We start from the raw sequence: 19,517 nt of genomic DNA, 5'->3' as shown, positions 1-19,517 counted from the left end.
ATTTCACACAATTTAAGTCCCCAAGAACTCTCTAATGTGATCTCTAATACACTTCTCTTCTGTTTTCCTATGTTAGTTTAGCATTTTTTGGGGTACAGGCTGATTTCCCCATTTTCACCTGCACTTTTCACTGCAAGAATTTTCACGTGAAACCCGGTCGGAATTGAATAGGTCGAAAAACGGAGCGTTTTCGCGGCAATTTTCGGCCAATTGCCGCGAAAAATTTTCGGGCGCAAAATTGCTGCGAATTTGCGGATAATTGAATATCCCCCATATATCTGTTTATGGCAGTGCACAGTGCTAACTGCACCATTAACCGTCAGGTACACAGGCATACCGCTGACTAGGGATTTGCTGCCCATCATGCCATGCACCATTTGCTGCTCACACAGAAGCTGCTGGGTGTGATGTATGAATCGGGATGGTATCGAGATCCCGGTGCTTAGGATGCTGGTGTCTGCAAGGGGAGCGTAAGGAGGGGTGGGAGCAGCCTGAAGGACCCCATACACTACTGCGACATGTCAGCCCCTCATGTCGCAGGCGATCACCCTTGAACCACCTGGCAGCCTCACATTGTATGCTGTCCTTTTGCTTACGATGTATCTTATGCGATCCCAGCGATGCCTGCGGGGTCCGACATATCACTAGTGCAGCACAGTAAATCTAGGGGATCTGATCCGATGCTCACGAGACCGCGCATCGGATCGGATCTAAAACACATCTGATATGCCCGATTTCATCCGATATATCGGCCCGAATGGCTGAAATCGGATGAATTTGAGCATTATTGTTGTAGTGTATGGGGCCCTTGACCCTATACATCCACCCCACCCCCGAGCCTATCCCTAAGCCTCCCTGGCATACTTAAGTTTAGGATGTGGCAGTCAGGTACCGGCACCGGCATTGTGATCACAGTGTTGGAATTCCAGCATCGGTATTCAGACTTCCGGTATCCCAAACGACGGGATGCTGACCAGATCCTGTTTCAGTCATCTCATTTTACATATGATGCATTCTAGCAGCATTTAGTAACACCGTATGCTTGAAAAAAAATGCAAAGGACAGTTTTCGCGATAAGAGCTGTCCTTTGCGATACAAATACTTCTGGGTTCATGACTAGGGAGTTCTTCTGCACATGAGTTGGATCACGAATGTGCCGCAGGGGACGCTGGGAGGAATCTGAATTGATCCCGTCAGTGAACATTGCCAAAAGAAGCCCATTACTAGGCAATATAAAACAATTTCCAAGTGCAGATAAATTAGCAATATCCAATTATTGTATACTGATGAATTATGTAATTGCTTATTACTAAATGACAATAGGTATATCTGATTACTAAAAGACAAAGAAAACAGAAATGAGTAATAAATCACTTATAGGAGGACAAACTATATTACTAAAGACCAATCAATAAAATGTATACATTTATTATCTGATAAACATCTCTACATAGTATAAAATAAGGTCCCCGGTAAGAGTCTGTTTATTCGCGCTAATCCTGAGAACCACTGGACAGAATTTGATACCGTTTTCACAATTCTGTAGACCATTGTCAGGGAAGCTAAAAATGGTGTACAAACAGCGCTATACCAGGTGCTAATTAAAAGATATTAAGTCTTTATTTAATATATAAGCGATATACAACAAAATCATGAAAAACTAAAAATGTTAAAAATGCAAATTCAATAAAGCCTCAGTTTCAGTCTCTTGACCACAGTTTTTCCTTAGGTAATCTGAATCAGCCAGTAAAGGTGTTAAGCAGTGAGAATCAATCATCCAATGTTCTTCAGGCAATATAGAACTGAAAAAGGGACATCCAGTTTATAGTGGATAATCACCAGATTCCAAGCGGTTTAAAGCCGGGTATTCCACCTAGCAAGGTTTATTGTATACTTCTGTCCTATGCAATGTCCATGGTAGTTCTCCCCTTTATTCCGTGTCCACAACGATGGATTCTGGATCTGCCAAAACACTGTTAGCAACTGCACAAAGTCCCAAACACTGGTCTGGCGATGTCCTGGTCAGAGGTTGGCTCCTTAACGCATTTTGCTGTCACTTGGCAGCTTTATCAAAGGTCCTTTGATAAAGCTGACAAGTGACAGCGAAACGCGTTAGTAAGCCAGCCTCTGACAAGGACAGAAGTCAAGAGACTGACACTGAGGCTTTATTGAATTTGCATTTTTAACAGTTTTAATGTTTCATGATTTTATTGTATATCACTTATATATTAAATGAAGACTTAATATCTTTGAATTAGCACCTGGTATAGCACTGTTTGTACACCATTTTTAGCTTTTCCTATCAGGGTGTCTGACTACCACCCTATTTTGACAGCCGCTTAGGAAATCAGCTCTGTTAAAAGCGCCTGATATTAAATTATATTAAGCGATTAATATAATCTTTTTCCATTGTCAGGGAAGGTTTAGGTGTATGAAACATTAATCTATGACAAAAGGGAGCTGAACAGTGACAATTTTACTGAAGCAAGTCAAAATAAAAACAGCCACCCGCGCGTTTACTTGGTCAATTGCTCCCATGCAAAGCCAGAGCAAGTTGCTAGTCTAACATAAATTAACACCTTTTGGACCGATCGCATACATATAAAAAGAAAACCAACTATGTTGCATTAAAATATTATTATTATTACCATTCATATAGTGCACACATTTTCCGCAGCGCTTTACATTTTATATTTGGCCATTCACACCAGTCCCTGCCCCAGTGGAGTTTACAATTTATATTCCCTTAATCTACCTGTATATTTTTGGGTTGTGGGAAGAAACCAAAGTACCCGGAGAAATCCCACACAAGTACAGGGAGAATACACAAACGCTGCACAGTTAAGGTCATGGTGGGAATCTAACCCATGTCCCCAGTGCTGTGAGGCAGTAAAGCTAACCATTACACCATCCGTACTGTCCATATATACAGTATTTATAGGTCTTGCTCACTTTCAAAGCCATACATGATCAGGGCCCAACGTACTTGAAGCAGCTTCTGATTCCTTACTATCCCACTTGAATACTGTGATCTGTAGACGAAGGACTGTTCACAGTACCTAGAATATCCCTGAATTCATCTGGAGGTCGAGCTTTCAGCTTTGTGACTCCGACCAGGGCAGCCATCAGTGCGGCATGTTAGAGAGCAGAATGGGCATGTTGGTGTGCAAGTAGGAAAAGTTGGTATGCAGGAGAAGTATGTTGGTGTTCATGGGGATTATGCGGATGTGCTGTGGCATGGGGGAGTGATTGTGAGAGGAGAAATACAATGGATGAGGTAAGGTGGCAGGGAGTGAGGGGCATTTCTGTGGCTGAGGTATGAAAAAGTGAGTGATGGTGAGTGAGGGGAATTACAGTGGGTAAAGAATGGGGTCATTTTGTATTATACATTAAAAAAATGTAAGTTGAATGATTATGTGTTTCTTAAAATGATTAGAAAAATGAAACATATAGTGCTATATACAGTGCCATCCATGGCTAAGGCGGTATGATATGTGACACCACCAAGGATGACTGCTAAAATGGAAGGGAGAAGGAGGCATGTACTTGCTCAGGGTGCCATGGCTATATGCTACACCACTGTCTGCATGTGTACAGTATGTGTATGGCCACGTTTAACAGTGATACGGCTGCTAAATTATCTTTTGAAATGTCTCCAAATGTTGCATCAGGAGAATATGTCTAACCACATTTGCATTTACAGTGCAGCTGAGTACAAGCTATTGTTCCATGTTGTCACTGTTGTATGCACACAGAATGCTGATTTATATTTGTTACTAGTTACCAGGCCGTCAAAATGATGGAACAACATAACAGTAATGTCAGCACCGGCAGCTGTGCGCGCCTGAACAGAGCAACACTTGAATTGCTCCAGCGGGCACCATCTAGTGGCTGCCAATGTGTAAAATAATTGAATTCCTCCCATAGAGGTGAGGAGCAGCGTTATTATATAAGATTGACCCCTACAGAGAGACTGTAGCAGGGTAAGTAACTCTAAGCTTGAGGGCTATAGAAAATAGTGTAAACCAGCCACGGTTGAAAACTATAATTATTATTTCATATTAAGCAGTGTACTGCATATGGGAACAGTTTGTTACAAGTGGAAATTTGGTGTGCTATATTACATTATTCAGAATGTGCCTGTAAATGTGCTTTGCTGAATGGGACCCCTTAAATGTATAGAATGCGATGCAGTGCCCATCAGCCAGGTGCTCTTCTAGGCACACTGGGCATAATTCAGGTGTGGTTGGAGGTGGCATCGCTGAGGCTTATTTGGAAGTAGCAGTGATGCACTAATATGGTAATGCTGCAGGAGGCGCCTGACAGAGACGTGCAGTGAGCTAAATGGCTCAGGAGGCACTGGCTAGCACCAGAGCCAGATTTACATGCAATATATGAGCCAAAGGGTACATCTAAGCATTATACACAGGTGCAGCAGTATAAAATCCTGTAAATTTGCTGCGTTTTGATTAGAGATGTGCAGAAAAGATAGCCAGGTGAGGTACTGCCTCACCTGCCATAGACTTTTTACTCCAGAGTTTTGGCTATAAGAATTATTAGAATAATGCAAAGAAGATATTTCAAACATATTCTTTGTATTTTTCATCTACTTTATACAATCAAAACTCTGGTACAAACGTTAGTATGACAGGAAAGACTCACCTGCCTCACCTCACCGCACGTCACTGGCGCCTGATATAAGTAGACACCTCCTGCATGCATTTGTGATGAAGTGCTGTTTCCTAGGACACAGCATCGAATCACCTGCAACACCATCAGCCGGAGTCATGCAAGCCGGTCTCTGCAGCTCCGATCCAGCAACCATGAAATCGCCGTCTTCTGACCGAGATCGTGGCCTCTAATGACGTCTGCAGCCGTAGTGCATCCAGCGACGCATGACCCATACTGCACATGCACAGCATAACATGGGTTTGGCACAGAAAGTATGGAACATTGGCACTTTGGGTAACATTTACTAAGCAGTGATAAGAGCGGAGAAGTGAGCCAGTGGAGAAATTTCCCCATCAACCAATCAGCAGCTCTGTATCATTTTATAGTATGCAAATTATAGATGTTACTTCAGTGCTGATTGGTTGCCATGGGCACTTCTCCACTGGCTCACTTCTCCGCACTCTTATCACTGCTTAGTAAATGTACCCCTAAGTGTCATGTCCCTCAGATCCTCCGTTATCTGAATCAGGCCCACTCTGGGCAATGTAATGAAGACTTCACACATAAAGGGCTACATGATTTATTTAGGACATTAAAAAAAGAATAAAACAAAAATGAAATTAGGAGGAAAAGTTTATTTAATGGAAAGGTATGGTGCTGAAGGAAATAGCCTTGAGTATAATATGACATTTACATTGTTTTGCGCAATGCAAGCCCATACCTCCCAACTTTGGCCGCCTTGAAAGAGGGACACATGCGCGGCGAAGTCGCGCGCGCTCCCGAAAAAGGGGCGTGGCCGGTGAAAAGGAGGCGTGGCTTCGTGGGAAGACCCGCGATCGCGAGCCACGCCCCGATTTCGTCACTGAGGGGGCATGCCCAGCGCTCCGTGAGCCGCTGGCATGCCCCCTCTCCCTCTGTCTACAATGAATAGACGCTGTGCGCATGCGCACAGCGTCTATTCACCGCTGCTCTGCGAAGCAGGGCAGCGAGAGACTGAGCCTCCCAACTGCCCCCCCTACCGCGGGACACTACGGCCCGCGGGTGGGACAGCGGGACAGACCCCAAAAAACGGGACTGTCTCGCGAAAATCGGGACAGTTGGGAGGTATGCAATCCCCAAACATTTTGTTTTTTTGTATAATCTGATTTTTATTGAAAGAAGATAAGATGCATTGAGAATACAATAAACAAATACAATACTTGCAGTATCATAGACCAGCTTACGCCTCAAAAGTTGCAAAGAAGCTGAACAGTTCTAGTAGCGCATACCCTCCAACATGACCCGCCCCACTAGGTACAAAATGCTCTGTTTCTGGACTTCCACCGTAATTTATTATTGCCATCACCTGTGAAGAAACAGCTTTCTTATCATTTAACTAGTTCAACACAGGTGATGGAAATCATAAATTAAGAGGGAAGTCCAGAAACAGAGCATTTTGTACCTAGTGGGGCGGATCATGTTGGAGGGTCTGGTAGCGTATCCAACAAATATTGAATCATTTTCATTCAATGCCAGTACAGTTCACAAATCAAACCATTAACTTTTTCAGAAAACAAAAAAACAAAAAAAAAGTAGAGAAAAAGGTAAGGAAACAGGGAGAGAGAGAAAAGGGAGGAGAGCCCCAAACATTTTCTTTCCCTCTGAACATTATGGCGGATTCTTTCGGATGCCGCTCTGGAGTGCGTAGAGGAGATGTGCATCTGGATATGTGGTAAATGCACTATAAATGCTCATCTGATAAATATGTGTTGCCATCAGCCTTATTATAACTAGAGATGAGCGCCTGAAATTTTTCGGGTTTTGTGTTTTGGTTTTGGGTTCGGTTCCGCGGCCGTGTTTTGGGTTCGAACGCGTTTTGGCAAAACCTCACCGAATTATTTTTGTCGGATTCGGGTGTGTTTTGGATTCGGGTGTTTTTTTCCAAAAACACTAAAAAACAGCTTAAATCATAGAATTTGGGGGTCATTTTGATCCCAAAGTATTATTAACCTCAAAAACCATAATTTACACTCATTTTCAGTCTATTCTGAATACCTCACACCTCACAATATTATTTTTAGTCCTAAAATTTGCACCGAGGTCGCTGTGTGAGTAAGATAAGCGACCCTAGTGGCCGACACAAACACCGGGCCCATCTAGGAGTGGCACTGCAGTGTCACGCAGGATGTCCCTTCCAAAAAACCCTCCCCAAACAGCACATGACGCAAAGAAAAAAAGAGGCGCAATGAGGTAGCTGTGTGAGTAAGATTAGCGACCCTAGTGGCCGACACAAACACCGGGCCCATCTAGGAGTGGCACTGCAGTGTCACGCAGGATGGCCCTTCCAAAAAACCCTCCCCAAACAGCACATGACGCAAAGAAAAAAAGAGGCGCAATGAGGTAGCTGTGTGAGTAAGATTAGCGACCCTAGTGGCCGACACAAACACCGGGCCCATCTAGGAGTGGCACTGCAGTGTCACGCAGGATGGCCCTTCCAAAAAACCCTCCCCAAACAGCACATGACGCAAAGAAAAAAAGAGGCGCAATGAGGTAGCTGACTGTGTGAGTAAGATTAGCGACCCTAGTGGCCGACACAAACACCGGGCCCATCTAGGAGTGGCACTGCAGTGTCACGCAGGATGTCCCTTCCAAAAAACCCTCCCCAAACAGCACATGACGCAAAGAAAAAAAGAGGCGCAATGAGGTAGCTGTGTGAGTAAGATTAGCGACCCTAGTGGCCGACACAAACACCGGGCCCATCTAGGAGTGGCACTGCAGTGTCACGCAGGATGTCCCTTCCAAAAAACCCTCCCCAAACAGCACATGACGCAAAGAAAAAAAGAGGCGCAATGAGGTAGCTGTGTGAGTAAGATTAGCGACCCTAGTGGCCGACACAAACACCGGGCACATCTAGGAGTGGCACTGCAGTGTCACGCAGGATGTCCCTTCCAAAAAACCCTCCCCAAACAGCACATGACGCAAAGAAAAAAAGAGGCGCAATGAGGTAGCTGTGTGAGTAAGATTAGCGACCCTAGTGGCCGACACAAACACCGGGCCCATCTAGGAGTGGCACTGCAGTGTCACGCAGGATGTCCCTTCCAAAAAACCCTCCCCAAACAGCACATGACGCAAAGAAAAAAAGAGGCGCAATGAGGTAGCTGTGTGAGTAAGATTAGCGACCCTAGTGGCCGACACAAACACCGGGCCCATCTAGGAGTGGCACTGCAGTGTCACGCAGGATGTCCCTTCCAAAAAACCCTCCCCAATCAGCACATGATGCAAAGAAAAAGAAAAGAAAAAAGAGGTGCAAGATGGAATTGTCCTTGGGCCCTCCCACCCACCCTTATGTTGTATAAACAAAACAGGACATGCACACTTTAACCAACCCATCATTTCAGTGACAGGGTCTGCCACACGACTGTGACTGATATGACGGGTTGGTTTGGACCCCCCCCAAAAAAGAAGCAATTAATCTCTCCTTGCACAAACTGGCTCTACAGAGGCAAGATGTCCACCTCATCTTCACCCTCCGATATATCACCGTGTACATCCCCCTCCTCACAGATTATCAATTCGTCCCCACTGGAATCCACCATCTCAGCTCCCTGTGTACTTTGTGGAGGCAATTGCTGCTGGTCAATGTCTCCGCGTAGGAATTGATTATAATTCATTTTAATGAACATCATCTTCTCCACATTTTCTGGATGTAACCTCGTACGCCGATTGCTGACAAGGTGAGCGGCGGCACTAAACACTCTTTCGGAGTACACACTTGTGGGAGGGCAACTTAGGTAGAATAAAGCCAGTTTGTGCAAGGGCCTCCAAATTGCCTCTTTTTCCTGCCAGTATAAGTACGGACTGTGTGACGTGCCTACTTGGATGCGGTCACTCATATAATCCTCCACCATTCTATCAATGTTGAGAGAATCATATGCAGTGACAGTAGACGACATGTCCGTAATCGTTGTCAGGTCCTTCAGTCCGGACCAGATGTCAGCATCAGCAGTCGCTCCAGACTGCCCTGCATCACCGCCAGCGGGTGGGCTCGGAATTCTGAGCCTTTTCCTCGCACCCCCAGTTGCGGGAGAATGTGAAGGAGGAGATGTTGACAGGTCGCGTTCCGCTTGACTTGACAATTTTGTCACCAGCAGGTCTTTCAACCCCAGCAGACCTGTGTCTGCCGGAAAGAGAGATCCAAGGTAGGCTTTAAATCTAGGATCGAGCACGGTGGCCAAAATGTAGTGCTCTGATTTCAACAGATTGACCACCCGTGAATCCTTGTTAAGCGAATTAAGGGCTGCATCCACAAGTCCCACATGCCTAGCGGAATCGCTCCCTTTTAGCTCCTTCTTCAATGCCTCCAGCTTCTTCTGCAAAAGCCTGATGAGGGGAATGACCTGACTCAGGCTGGCAGTGTCTGAACTGACTTCACGTGTGGCAAGTTCAAAGGGCATCAGAACCTTGCACAACGTTGAAATCATTCTCCACTGCACTTGAGACAGGTGCATTCCATCTCCTATATCGTGCTCAATTGTATAGGCTTGAATGGCCTTTTGCTGCTCCTCCAACCTCTGAAGCATATAGAGGGTTGAATTCCACCTCGTTACCACTTCTTGCTTCAGATGATGGCAGGGCAGGTTCAGTAGTTTTTGGTGGTGCTCCAGTCTTCTGTACGTGGTGCCTGTACGCCGAAAGTGTCCCGCAATTTTTCTGGCCACCGACAGCATCTCTTGCACGCCCCTGTCGTTTTTTAAAAAATTCTGCACCACCAAATTCAAGGTATGTGCAAAACATGGGACGTGCTGGAATTTGCCCATATTTAATGCACACACAATATTGCTGGCGTTGTCCGATGCCACAAATCCACAGGAGAGTCCAATTGGGGTAAGCCACTCCGCGATGATCTTCCTCAGTTGCCGTAAGAGGTTTTCAGCTGTGTGCGTATTCTGGAAAGCGGTGATACAAAGCGTAGCCTGCCTAGGAAAGAGTTGGCGTTTGCGAGATGCTGCTACTGGTGCCGCCGCTGCTGTTCTTGCGGCGGGAGTCCATACATCTACCCAGTGGGCTGTCACAGTCATATAGTCCTGACCCTGCCCTGCTCCACTTGTCCACATGTCCGTGGTTAAGTGGACATTGGGTACAACTGCATTTTTTAGGAGACTGGTGAGTCTTTTTCTGACGTCCGTGTACATTCTCGGTATCGCCTGCCTAGAGAAGTGGAACCTAGATGGTATTTGGTAACGGGGGCACACTGCCTCAATAAATTGTCTAGTTCCCTGTGAACTAACGGCGGATACCGGACGCACGTCTAACACCAACATAGTTGTCAAGGACTCAGTTATCCGCTTTGCAGTAGGATGACTGCTGTGATATTTCATCTTCCTCGCAAAGGACTGTTGAACAGTCAATTGCTTACTGGAAGTAGTACAAGTGGGCTTACGACTTCCCCTCTGGGATGACCATCGACTCCCAGCGGCAACAACAGCAGCAGTAGGCGTTACACGCAAGGATGCATCGGAGGAATCCCAGGCAGGAGAGGACTCGTCAGACTTGCCAGTGACATGGCCTGCAGGACTATTGGCATTCCTGGGGAAGGAGGAAATTGACACTGAGGGAGTTGGTGGGGTGGTTTGCGTGAGCTTGGTTACAAGAGGAAGGGATTTACTGGTCAGTGGACTGCTTCCGCTGTCACCCAAAGTTTTTGAACTTGTCACTGACTTATTATGAATGCGCTGCAGGTGACGTATAAGGGAGGATGTTCCGAGGTGGTTAACGTCCTTACCCCTACTTATTACAGCTTGACAAAGGGAACACACGGCTTGACACCTGTTGTCCGCATTTCTGGTGAAATACCTCCACACCGAAGAGCTGATTTTTTTGGTATTTTCACCTGGCATGTCAACGGCCATATTCCTCCCACGGACAACAGGTGTCTCCCCGGGTGCCTGACTTAAACAAACCACCTCACCATCAGAATCCTCCTGGTCAATTTCCTCCCCAGCGCCAGCAACACCCATATCCTCCTCATCCTGGTGTACTTCAACACTGACATCTTCAATCTGACTATCAGGAACTGGACTGCGGGTGCTCCTTCCAGCACTTGCAGGGGGCGTGCAAATGGTGGAAGGCGCATGCTCTTCACATCCAGTGTTGGGAAGGTCAGGCATCGCAACCGACACAATTGGACTCTCCTTGTGGATTTGGGATTTCAAAGAACGCACAGTTCTTTGCGGTGCTTTTGCCAGCTTGAGTCTTTTCAGTTTTCTAGCGAGAGGCTGAGTGCTTCCATCCTCATGTGAAGCTGAACCACTAGCCATGAACATAGGCCAGGGCCTCAGCCGTTCCTTGCCACTCCGTGTGGTAAATGGCATATTGGCAAGTTTACGCTTCTCCTCCGACAATTTTATTTTAGGTTTTGGAGTCCTTTTTTTACTGATATTTGGTGTTTTGGTTTTGACATGCTCTGTACTATGCCATTGGGCATCGGCCTTGGCAGACGACGTTGCTGGCATTTCATCGTCTCGGCCATGACTAGTGGCAGCAGCTTCAGCACGAGGTGGAAGTGGATCTTGATCTTTCCCTAATTTTGGAACCTCAACATTTTTGTTCTCCATATTTTAATAGGCACAACTAAAAGGCACCTCAGGTAAACAATGGAGATGGATGGATTGGATACTAGTATACAATTATGGACGGGCTGCCGAGTGCCGACACAGAGGTAGCCACAGCCGTGAACTACCGCACTGTACTGTGTCTGCTGCTAATATATAGACTGGTTGATAAAGAGATAGTATACTCGTAACTAGTATGTATGTATAAAGAAAGAAAAAAAAACCACGGTTAGGTGGTATATACAATTATGGACGGGCTGCCGAGTGCCGACACAGAGGTAGCCACAGCCGTGAACTACCGCACTGTACTGTGTCTGCTGCTAATATATAGACTGGTTGATAAAGAGATAGTATACTCGTAACTAGTATGTATGTATAAAGAAAGAAAAAAAAACCACGGTTAGGTGGTATATACAATTATGGACGGGCTGCCGAGTGCCGACACAGAGGTAGCCACAGCCGTGAACTACCGCACTGTACTGTGTCTGCTGCTAATATATAGACTGGTTGATAAAGAGATAGTATACTCGTAACTAGTATGTATGTATAAAGAAAGAAAAAAAAACCACGGTTAGGTGGTATATACAATTATGGACGGGCTGCCGAGTGCCGACACAGAGGTAGCCACAGCCATGAACTACCGCACTGTACTGTGTCTGCTGCTAATATATAGACTGGTTGATAAAGAGATAGTATACTCGTAACTAGTATGTATGTATAAAGAAAGAAAAAAAAACCACGGTTAGGTGGTATATACAATTATGGACGGGCTGCCGAGTGCCGACACAGAGGTAGCCACAGCCGTGAACTACCGCACTGTACTGTGTCTGCTGCTAATATATAGACTGGTTGATAAAGAGATAGTATACTCGTAACTAGTATGTATGTATAAAGAAAGAAAAAAAAACCACGGTTAGGTGGTATATACAATTATGGACGGGCTGCCGAGTGCCGACACAGAGGTAGCCACAGCCGTGAACTACCGCACTGTACTGTGTCTGCTGCTAATATATAGACTGGTTGATAAAGAGATAGTATACTCGTAACTAGTATGTATGTATAAAGAAAGAAAAAAAAACCACGGTTAGGTGGTATATACAATTATGGACGGGCTGCCGAGTGCCGACACAGAGGTAGCCACAGCCGTGAACTACCGCACTGTACTGTGTCTGCTGCTAATATATAGACTGGTTGATAAAGAGATAGTATACTCGTAACTAGTATGTATGTATAAAGAAAGAAAAAAAAACCACGGTTAGGTGGTATATACAATTATGGACGGGCTGCCGAGTGCCGACACAGAGGTAGCCACAGCCGTGAACTACCGCACTGTACTGTGTCTGCTGCTAATATATAGACTGGTTGATAAAGAGATAGTATACTCGTAACTAGTATGTATGTATAAAGAAAGAAAAAAAAACCACGGTTAGGTGGTATATACAATTATGGACGGGCTGCCGAGTGCCGACACAGAGGTAGCCACAGCCGTGAACTACCGCACTGTACTGTGTCTGCTGCTAATATATAGACTGGTTGATAAAGAGATAGTATACTCGTAACTAGTATGTATGTATAAAGAAAGAAAAAAAAACCACGGTTAGGTGGTATATACAATTATGGACGGGCTGCCGAGTGCCGACACAGAGGTAGCCACAGCCGTGAACTACCGCACTGTACTGTGTCTGCTGCTAATATATAGACTGGTTGATAAAGAGATAGTATACTCGTAACTAGTATGTATGTATAAAGAAAGAAAAAAAAACCACGGTTAGGTGGTATATACAATTATGGACGGGCTGCCGAGTGCCGACACAGAGGTAGCCACAGCCGTGAACTACCGCACTGTACTGTGTCTGCTGCTAATATATAGACTGGTTGATAAAGAGATAGTATACTCGTAACTAGTATGTATGTATAAAGAAAGAAAAAAAAACCACGGTTAGGTCACTGGTATATACAATTATGGACGGGCTGCCGAGTGCCGACACAGAGGTAGCCACAGCCGTGAACTACCGCACTGTACTGTGTCTGCTGCTAATATAGACTGGTTGATAAAGAGATAGTATACTACTAATATTATATACTGGTGGTCAGGTCACTGGTCACTAGTCACACTGGCAGTGGCACTCCTGCAGCAAAAGTGTGCACTGTTTAATTTTAATATAATATTATGTACTCCTGGCTCCTGCTATAACCTATAACTGGCACTGCAGTAGTGCTCCCCAGTCTCCCCCACAATTATAAGCTGTGTGAGCTGAGCAGTCAGACAGATATATAATATATATAGATGATGCAGCACACTGGCCTGAGCCTGAGCAGTGCACACAGATATGGTATGTATGTGACTGAGTCACTGTGTGCTGTGTATCGCTTTTTTCAGGCAGAGAACGGATTATAAATAAAAGTGGTGGTCACTGGTCACTATCAGCAAAACTCTGCACTGTACACTACTGAGTACTCCTAATGCTCCCCAAAATTAGTAAATCAAGTGTCTCTCTAATCTATTTTAATTCTAAACGGAGAGGACGCCAGCCACGTCCTCTCCCTATCAATCTCAATGCACGTGTGAAAATGGCGGCGACGCGCGGCTCCTTATATAGAATCCGAGTCTCGCGATAGAATCCGAGCCTCGCGAGAATCCGACAGCGTCATGATGACGTTCGGGCGCGCTCGGGTTAACCGAGCAAGGCGGGAAGATCCGAGTCGCTCGGACCCGTGAAAAAAAACATGAAGTTCTGGCGGGTTCGGATTCAGAGAAACCGAACCCGCTCATCTCTAATTATAACACTCAATTTCTATTTTGGGTTTGGTCAGTCTTTTTAAAACAATAAATTGCCTATGCTGCAGCTACTATTCCTGCTTTCAAATGGAACTACTGTCCTGTGTCACGTAGAAAGTAACGCACCAGTGACTCAATCATAATGCTCTGCCAGCAAAAACATTTCTCTTCCAAAATAGGAAGAAAATAGAGCCAGCAGTACGTAAAGCCTGTCCTCCTCCCAACATAAACACACATGTGCTGCCCAGAGAGTTCATGAGGCTAGAGGGCTTCAACCACACACCACAAAGAAAATAGCAAGGGGAACATGACAATACTCAGCCGCTGAGAACTGGGGTCACGGCAGAATTTATACACACAGCTGCCAGGCCAGTAGTTACAGCAAAGTCAGCCACTGATTTACAGTTTTCAGACACGCAGCATGACAATCTGCAAGTATCGGAAGGAAACGTGACGCTGCCACTATCTCTGATTACTACAGTCAACTATGACACATAAAGAAATATTCAATTACTGATCTGGGTAGCAGAATTGCAAAGTCAAATAATCTCAGCATACTGACTGCTAAGCAGATAGTACAGCACATTATTATAGGACACCTATTATAGGACACCTACCTTATTAAGAAAGGTGTTTCACCACAGGTGATGGCAATCATACATTACCAGGAAAGTCAAGGAACAGAACATTTTCTCCCTCATGGAGAGGGTCAGGTAGGCAAGTATGACCTTATAGCACAGTGATTTTAGGACATAGTTGCCTACACCATACCTCCCAACTTGTTGCATGGAGGAGGGACTTTGGCGCAGTGTAGCTGCGCCCGGACGGAAAAAAGGGCATGGCCTCAGGGAAGGGGGCGTGTCTCGCGAAAGAGGCACTCCCGTGAAGCCATGCCCCCTTCCTCTGTGAACTGCTGGCATGCCCCCTCTCCCTCCATCTCTAGTGAATAGACGCTGTGCAGAGCAGAGAGTAACAGGGCCTCCCAACTGCCCCGCCCTTCCCCGCGGAGACTGCGGCCCGCGGGGGTGGGACAGCTGGACAGTCCCCAAAAAACGGGACTGTCCAGTGAAAATCGGAACAGTTGGGAGGTATGCTACACTCATAAATTCTGCAGGAGACTCCCTGAAATACTAGCAATCTCCCTGACTCCCTGAATAGACCAGCAATCTCCCTGATTGCACCTTACCCCCATTATGCAGCTGTTACATTCTTAAGCTGGGTACACACTGTCAATTGTGCAGCCGATATATCGTTCAAGTCCATCGTCCACTGTGTACACAGGATCGGCATGCTTACCAGATCCTGGCCGCTCCTTGTCCCTCTCCCAGTGGCGCCCAGAGGGGGGGGGGGGGGGGAGCGGGTAATGACGCTGCACCGGGAGTCCTCTTCTGCACACAGCAGGGTCTCCTAGAGGCTGCGTGTTCGCGTGGCCAAAGGGCTAGTGTCACGGAGCAGTAAATAGTGAGTGTGCTGCTGCTACTTATAAATCATATAAAAATACATACATTATATATATTATACACATTTAAGCCTTATTAAATATAAAAACAACTTGTTCTCATTTTCCTTAAAAAATTAGGCTATGGTTGTTATTATTTACTATCAAATACTTGCTTTCATTCTTAGATAAGAAAAATAATAATGGCAATCATGCTTTATTACAATACCGCCAGTGCAGAAGTATTTTTTAACCTCTTGTTCAACTCTGACCCTTAAACTTTTTTTGTGCCTAGAAGAACAACTCATAAATCTGGCAAATTGATAGTGATTGTGTCACACACCATAAAAGTAAGAGCTGCGAACACTTGGGTTAGGACACTTGTTTTCCACATGTGAATAACTAAACTGACTAAAGTGGCTTCACAAGGAAACATTTCATTCACATTTTAGGTGTATACAAGAGGACGGGAAACGCTACAAAAAAAAACAAAAAACATTTGTAACAGCTTTTTGACACGTATTTGAATTTGACAATGACTTATTCCAATACATCTCCAGTACTGATAATAGTCTTTCAGTAATGTATAGGATTAGAGGCCTAATTCAGACTGGAATGCTGCTACGGCAGCGTTCGCAGTCTGATGCCCAGTGAAGTGTGTGCATGTGCAGAATCTGCATTGCGCGTGTGCACACAGTGAGAGTGCGATCGCCTCTGCCTGATTGACAAGTAGAGGCATTCACAGGGCAGGAGGGAGTGTGGTGAGGCGGCATTGGGGGGTGCGGTCCGGACAATGCAGTTATGTCTGGACCGTTGCTGAGGTGGGTCACACGCAGCTACTGCAACCCAAAACATGGCGGGTAGCTGTCTGCCTTCACCAGGCTGCGTAGGCAGAGGGCTACTCCAACCATGCAAAAGCATCGCTGCCATGCGATGCTTTCACATGTCTGCGGGGGGGATCCGGCATGCGAGGCGGACTTGTCCTGTGCTGGGCGCCCCCCTCATGTCACAGAAAATGATCGTGATGTCAGAGCTGTAACTAGAGTTTTTGGTGCCCTGTGCCCATTTTTTTCAATAGGGACATAAGGCACATGCCTCATGGGGAATATACATATTAAATACACACATAAAAATATGAGCATTGCTCTCAGGCATCTTTTGGATTATATCATATACTGGGGCAGTACGGATGGTGTAATGGTTAGCATTACTGCCTCACAGCACTGAGGTCTTGGGTTCGATTCCCACCATGGCTCTACCTGTGTGGAGTTCGTATATTCTCCCCGTACTTGCGTGGGTTTCCTCCGGGTACTCCGTTTTCCTCCCACAATCCAAAAATATACTGGTAGGTCAACTTAACACAAATTAACCCTAGCGTGAATGCGTGCTCGTGTACAGTACATGTGGTAGGGAATATAGAGTGTAAGCTCCACTGGGGCAGGGATCGATGTGAATGGGCAAATAGTCTCTGTAAAGCGCTGTGGAATTTGTGTGTGCTATATAAATAACTGGTAATAATAATAATAATAATTATATATATATTAGAGATGTGCAGCAGGCGTATTTCGTGTTTTGTGTTTTGGTTTTGGATTTGGGTCCGCGGTCGTGTTTTGGATTCGGACGCGTTTTGGATTCGGGTGATTTTTTTAAAAACCTCAAAAACAGCTAAAATCATAGAATTTGGGGGTAATTTTGATCCCATAGTATTATTAACCTCAATAACCATAATTTCCACTAATTTTCAGTCTATTCTGAACACCTCACACCTCACAATATTATTTTTAGTCCTAAAATTTGCACCGAGGTCGCTGGATGACTAAGCTAAGCGACCCAAGTGGCCGGCACAAACACCTGGCCCATCTAGGAGTGGCACTGCAGTGTCAGGCAGGATGGCACTTCAAAAAAGAAAAAAAAGAGGTGCACTGTGGTTGCTGGATGGCTAAGCTAAGCGACACAAACACCTCAATATCACAGGAAGTATTCGTTCTAATCAGTGGTATTATTTATTGGTCCAAATCACTGGAAGAAAATGACACAACCACTAGAATTACAAGCCAGTATCACGGGAATTATATCAAATGGCAGTACCACTGGACATATATGGAAGTGTCAGACAGGATGGCACTTTTTAAAAAAATAGTCCCCAAACAGCACATTATGCCAAGAAGTAGCTGTCCCATATGTACCAAGAAGTAAGAGGGCAATGAGGTAGCTCTATGACTAAGCTAAGCGACACAAGTGTGCGGCACAAACACCTGGACCATCTAGGAGTGGCACTGCAGTGTCAGATAGGATGGCACTTTTAAAAAACTTTTTTTTATATGACAGGGACAAACCCACTGTCCTAACAATTGGCAGGGCTGATTAAACAAACAGCCAGGGGGAAACTCCTGAATCCAGTTTGTAACCCTGGGTAATAATTTTTATTACCCGGGATATAATAATAATCACTAAGGCTCCCCTGTAGTGAAGTAGATGAGATCCCCCCCCCCCAGTGGACCCCCACATGGGAGTCCTTCCGCGTCATGCTGAGGACACAAAGGGAGTAGAATCCAACCTCTGAATCCGTGCACCTGTAGTGGGTGCAGACTTTCTGCTGTTTCTATGGCCTAGCCTCGTGCAGAAGTAGGCCCTCCCGAATTTTCTCGATCTGGCAGCCCAAGGGGACTGCATCAGAGAAGCAGAGTTACGTCTTCTCACAGGTGGTGCTACGGAAGGAAGCAAAGCTGACTTACCCGAAGTAGCCTTTGTATTCAGAGTGTCCCCAAGCGGTGTCTTACCTGCGAAGGGGAGGTACCTCTTGGATTTGGTGTCTGCATTCCATTGGCGTATCCAGAGACCTCTGCGAGCCGCTACTGCCATGGAGGATGCTCTAGAATTCATCAGCCCAATGTCCCTCATGGCTTTCACCGTGAATTTAGCCAAATCCGTTATGTGACCTAGAATCAAGACAACATCATCTCTATGGATTGTATCAAGGTCTTCTATTAAATTGTCTGACCATTTTAGCATAGCGCTAGCTACCCAAGCACATGAAATAGTGGGCCTAAGGGCGGCCCCAGTAGCCGTGTAAATGGATTTTAGAGTTGTCTCTATCTTGCAGTCAGTCGGCTCCTTTAACGAGGCCGAGCCTGGTACAGGTAATGTAATTACCCCTGATGGCCTGGACACCGAAATGTCCATTATGTAAGGAATCTCCCATCTAATTCTATCCTCCTCAGGAAAGGGATATGTCTTAAATACTTTATTGGGGATGTGAAAAACCTCTTCTGGGTTTAACCAGGATCTTTCAAATAGGGTATTCAACTCTTCCGAAACTGGGAAGTCACTAATGATTTTGCAGTTAGCATACACGTATTTTCCTCTATTTGTATAGGTATTTCTAACACATCCTTAATGGCATTGATAAATTGCTGAATTTTATATTCCAATCTATCATAGTTCTCCCCTCTAACTTCTGTGTCGATCCCTGTGTCTGCATCGATGTCCGCGTTGGCCTGCAAGACCTGTGTATCAGGAGCTGAGGGGGTCCTAGATGAAATGGACTGATCCATATCTAGAACATTTTTCGTAGCTTTTTTCCAGCAACTTAATAGAATATGCCCTAATGAACTCTGAGGAATCTTATTTCCTAGGCTATCCAGGCATTCTGTCTCCATCCTAATGGGATGAAACCACTCAAGGCAATCCTGAGTACCTGGTACAGACTCCTCTGAAAAAGACACCTCCACAACCTCCAAAACATTTTGTTCTGACATGACACTGACCAGTGATACTGAGCACTGATGATACTACTGAGCACTGATGATACTACTGAGCCGTGATACTGAGAACTGACACTGAGCAGCACGATGCAGCACAAGACACTGAGCACTGAGCAGTGATACTGAGCACTGATAATACTACTGAGCAGTGATACTGAGCACTGATGATACTACTGAGCAGTGATACTGAGAACTGACACTGAGCAGCACAAGACACTGAGCACTGAGCAGTGATACTGAGCACTGATGATACTACTGCGCAGTGATACTGAGAA

Source organism: Pseudophryne corroboree, chromosome 3, assembly GCF_028390025.1.
Source record: "Pseudophryne corroboree isolate aPseCor3 chromosome 3, aPseCor3.hap2, whole genome shotgun sequence".
Lineage (NCBI taxonomy): Eukaryota > Metazoa > Chordata > Amphibia > Anura > Myobatrachidae > Pseudophryne > Pseudophryne corroboree.
The sequence above is the reverse complement of the archived record's forward strand: the minus strand, read 5'-3'. Positions refer to the sequence as shown.